Below are 5,240 nucleotides of genomic sequence, written 5' to 3' on the forward strand. Positions count from 1 at the left end.
TTACTTTGTGTATATTTCCAGTGCTGCAGGTTCTCTAGTTGCCTCTTTCTTGACTGTTTGGATTTTATTTAAATTAACACCCTATCTGTATTTAAATATGGATGTAGACATTTTTCTTTTGTAACTACGATGCCCTAAACATGTAAAGGACATCCCTAATCTGTGATCTGTAGAAAGAGGTCTTTGAGTTTATTTTCTCTGTATGCCATGATACCATTCCCTGGATCTAGTCCCCATATTCTTTTTCCCAACCCTTTTGACTTGTGATAGTTTAGGGTGGTATTTTGTGGTCCTGTGGAGACCTCATATATAGTAATTTGTTAGCCACCACCTGTGTTCATCTGCAGCAGTGGCTTCCTGACAGCTGACCCTTCTCCAGAGCAGTGTTTAATGGTTAAGTACTGGCAACTCTGTTTTGTTAAATTAACAAGTAAATGGCGTGAGAAAGGGATGAGATGCAGTTAGTTGACTGCAGACTGATACCATCTCTATATTGAATTAAAAAATGACTTGATCTCTTCATCCCATATCTTTATTCCTCTTGATATTCAGACTTATAAATCCAAATCCCTGTTTTGTAACCACCTTGCTTTGATGTTTCATAGACACCTCTAACTTATTGTATCTCAATTTGACCTCTGTATGACTGATCTCCTTTCCTCTTTTTGTTTTCCCTCTTTTGTACTTCTTATCTTAGCAACTAACATTCCATTGGGGAATTTGTCATCCTAGAAATCTCCCCTCCTATCCCTACCTTCCCCACCTAATCAATTACCAAATTATTCTACTCCTGTCTACCAAGTGTGTCTTGATTATATCACAGCTTTGTAAGTTCTATGCTGCTCACTCATGGTCCCTAATCTGAAATACCACAAAACTGCTTAACTTGAGATACCTAGCTACCAGTCTCAATGTTTGTTCATCTGAGCTCAACTATCAAAGGAGTTTATGGGGGCACAATTATGAACCATTTAAAAGCTGTCCTATCCCAGAAAACAATGTTCTTTGTGATTTATAATCTTCCATGACCAATGTGTCTCGATCGCTTCATTTATTACATCATACTTTATCCTTTAGATTTACAAAAAGAAGACCTTTTGCAAACCTAACTAGAATAAGTGTATGTACAGTTTTGATGGAAAAATTTGTTAAATAGGAGGGTATATAAAGGAATTTACACATACTGAAACTTTTTTTTTCATAGAATACAAAAATGGTCATTCTTTCTTTTCTCATTTGGTTAAGGTTCAATACTTTTCCTGGAATAAGGGTTTTTAGTGTGTCTTTTCTTACACAAAACTCTTCCACATTCCATCACTTACAATGTTTGGTTTGGTTTCTTTAGAGTCAAATTTGGAGACAGTAGAAAGAACCCGAAAACAAATATTTTTCCAGATTTTCAGTTTCTATCCCTGTGGTAATCTTCAACAGTGCCTCACCTACACCTAATTTAATAACATTTTTTGTTAATCTCTTTTATCAAATCTTCCAACGCACCTGTCTTAGATTTCATAGAAGCCAGAATTCTCTTTCTCTATACATCCCTTGCTACTGGTTTCTATATTTATTTAAATACTAACATTAAAAAATCATAATGGCTAGTAAAAACAGTTTGAGAATCAGACATCAGTGATTCTTGACAAAAATATTCTCAGGCAATGGACATGGCACCAGAATGGTTAGTTGAAAACTGCTCATAAACATCTGTAGATTACTCGCATCTGGCACTAGTTTTGGAATACAAATAGGCAGTTGTTTTTATGTAAAGAATGAAGCGCTTAGGGTAATTAAATGAGTAAATTAAATGGAAGTTATTTAATGAGTTTCTATAAGATTACTGACATTTAGAAATGGGAGGAAAGGAGCTAAAGGTGTAGGGAAGGTGTGATACGTAGGGGAAGAACAAAAAGGGAAAAGAAAAAAATGTGAGAGAATGAAAAGATGAAAATAAAGTGTTTGTAGATGGGGAGGGGAGGAGGGGGTGAAGGGAGGGCAGAGGTAAGGGGAAAAAATGAGAATCAAGACTTGCCATGTAAAGGTACATGATCCCAACAATGAATGTAACTGTACTGTATCCCTAAATGTACCAATAAACTCAATAAAAAAAATGAACTATGTATAATATTTCAATGTAGTCAACTTTCTTCTTTCAATGATTTTGCCCATGTGCATTTTTCTCTCTAGCATGGTCATTCATTCTTCCTTTGACTCTTCCCATCCTTTAAGACCATTCCCAGAGATCATCCTTCCTAACAACTCTCCCTAACTCCTATTGTCCCAGCCACATACAAGTTCATGGAAGGCCAAGCATAAAGTACATTCATTTGTATATCTATAGAAAGTGATGCCATCGATACCAGCAATGTAACAGCATATTTGGCTCCAGTTGGTCGGCTTTGCAAGAACTTGCCAAGTTCCAAAGAATAAAATATGGCATAAAAGGATTAACTATGAAGCTAATTTTTCAAAGTCTTTGATGAAGAATTATGAATGTCCTTGAAAGCTTTTCAAGAGTCATCAGAGAACAGATGGGAAGAGACCAGCTTTTTCATAGATACCTGTGGATAATATTATCTGTACAATTCTCACTGATCAACCTAAAAATAGCTCTTTGGAAATATGGATTGCATCTAAAACATCTTGTGTCTATAGGCTGGATGAGAATAATATATCCAGGTTCAGGACAAATTTCTACTCAATCCCCTAAAGTGTATTGGCTGGAATACAGTGAGATTGAGGTAAAGAAATGTACAAGATGTTTGAATCAAAGAACTTCTTTTCACTCTAAGTGGCAATGAAAATTGAAGTTGCTTGTTCTTAAATATATTAAATTCTCAAGAGCACCTAAAATTTTCATTATTAATGGAATTCCTTCCATTTTTTTAGGATTAGAAAGGAACAAACCCAAATTGTAGAACTGAAAATGTATCCATGGAAATGTGATAAGATTATAACAATATGAAAAATCGGTTCTGGCTCTGTAGATTTATTTTTAACCTCCGTAGCAATGTGAACTGTAACAATTTACATTTTTGGTTTAATATGAATTTGAATAAAAATACTTCCTATTTGAACTGAGAAAACATTTATTGGCCTTTTACTGTGTACCAGGCTTTCGGCTAAGTACTGTGGATTATGGAGATAAGAAGATAATATTCTGTCTTCCTGAAGCTTTCAATCTCATGAAAACATGTAAATCGTGATGATGTATGGTATATTATTAAAAAGTTATATAGAGTTATAAAAAGGAACAAAGAGAGACTCAGGAGAACCAACTGCTTCAACCTGAGAATAGAAGGGCACATTCACGGTGCACTCATTAGATCTTGAATAATGGCTAAAATTTTTAAGAAAAAAGAAAGTAAGGGGAGTGATGACACAACTAAAGTAATTTTTGTGCAAAAGAGAAAGAAAGAACAATTCAGGGTAGTGTAAGCTTGAGACACAAGCTGAAGTAGTGGAAATGATGGGCAACACGGCTGGAAGGATGGGTCAGAACACTGTGTGTCTGATTCCTTTGCTACTAAACACGAACAGCTAAGTGAACGGTTGGACGGAAGCTCAAGTGTATACTAGAGAACAACACAGGCCAAAACCAGGATAAATATCGCAAAATTGGGCCTAGAGTAAAGACTCTGAAATAACACTGTTGAGGCATGCATTCTGGTTCAAACACTTGCTCGCTGTGTGAACCTGAAGGAGGAACTTCACCAGTGTGTGTCTCTAGTACCTGCAGTACAATCAAAAGCTGAAGAACACTATTATACTGTAATTGTCATAAGGGTTATATGAACTATAACACAAAGGACCTGGCAATAATAAGGGCTACCACTACCACCACCCTTACTCCCACAACCACCCCCACCCCCATCGTCATCATCCAAGGATCTGTATGAGATGTTATAAAGTCAAATGTCTATGAGAAAATGACATAAATGAACAAAGTGAGACCGCTTTGGCAAACTGAAGACAAAGTTTGCTTACCCAAAGCCATGTTCCTAAAATTTTAATGTACACATAAATCACCTAGAAATCTTGTTAAAATGCTGACTGTGATTTATTGGATTCTGCATTCCTTAGCAACTCCCAGGTGATCTCTGCTCCGGACCAGAGACCACACTTTGAGTAGCAAGAGACTGAAACATCTGTTACTCAGTTGCAGCTGATGGTGCCAAGAGAGGATATAGGAAAAAGTGCTTCGAAGCCAGATCTAAATTTTCAAAAGAAGACAGAAAAGCATATTGAAAATTTATGAATGCCCTCAATTTTTAAATATTGCCAGTTATTTTAAAACCATGTCTTTTCAAAAACATCCAAGCTGGTTTCAGCCTGTGGGCACTCCGTTCTCAAACTCTGGGCTGGATGAAGAGAGAATCAAGGTCAAAACGGACGAAGGGTGAGAAACAAGGGAAGTTCAAGTAGAGAGGGAGGGGACTGGAATTGGGACTTCAGAGATCCTTGAGGCAAAGTGGTGAATGTATGAGCAGGCGTTTAGCACTGGTTTCTATAAATAGGCTGTGTACACTTAATGAAGGCACGCAGTGTGAGGGGACTTCGAATCATATTAAAAATTTTGGCTTTTAAATTTTAGGCAACAAGATTGCTGAAAAGCTTTTTGCTTGAAACTGAAAGCAGTTTGTTTAGAGGAGTCTGAATTAGCAAGGAGCCAAATTTAAAGAATCCTTAAGAGAGGAACAGTTGTCTCTCAAGGAGTGTATAGAGGTATATGAATTGCAAATGGAGATTTTTCAAGAAGGGGTCCTACTAGGCCTCCTCTCATGAATTAGATAAGACTCATTTCTAATTAACAACAATCATTTGCACACAAACAATGAGCTAAGGTCTTTAAACAACAATTTCTTCCCTCGAGTACATTAAAGAGTGCCTCTCATTATCTTATTTGTACTGTTAATTTGCTTGGCAAAGAAGCATATATCATATACAGGTAAACTTTGGTTCAACAGCCCAGAAGTAAACTGGTTTAAATAATAACGTACTAATCAAACACAAAGTCTTACACAATAAGGCCTTTTAAATTATGTCTAGTGTGCTGGGCATGGTGGCGCACACCTGTAATCCCTGCACTTGGGAGGCTGAGGCAGGAGGACTGCTGTGAGTTCCAGACCAGCCTGAGCTACACAGTGAGTTCCAGGTCAGTCTCAACTACATGATGAGACCCTGTCTCTAAATAAATAAATAAATAAATAAATAAATAAATAAATAAATAAATATGCCTAGCT

General features: G+C 36.6%; 1 protein-coding gene across 6 annotated transcripts in view; it reads right to left on the reverse strand.

Moving 5' to 3' along the window:
- The window catches only part of Dmd (dystrophin), a 2,130,457-nt gene that overhangs the window by 807,049 nt on the left and 1,318,168 nt on the right, over positions 1-5,240 (reverse strand). The window lies entirely within an intron of this gene.

The sequence above is a fragment of the Fukomys damarensis genome, unplaced genomic scaffold (genome assembly GCF_012274545.1).
Source record: "Fukomys damarensis isolate Sample0158 unplaced genomic scaffold, DMR_v1.0_HiC HiC_scaffold_39, whole genome shotgun sequence".
Taxonomy (NCBI): Eukaryota; Metazoa; Chordata; class Mammalia; order Rodentia; family Bathyergidae; genus Fukomys; species Fukomys damarensis.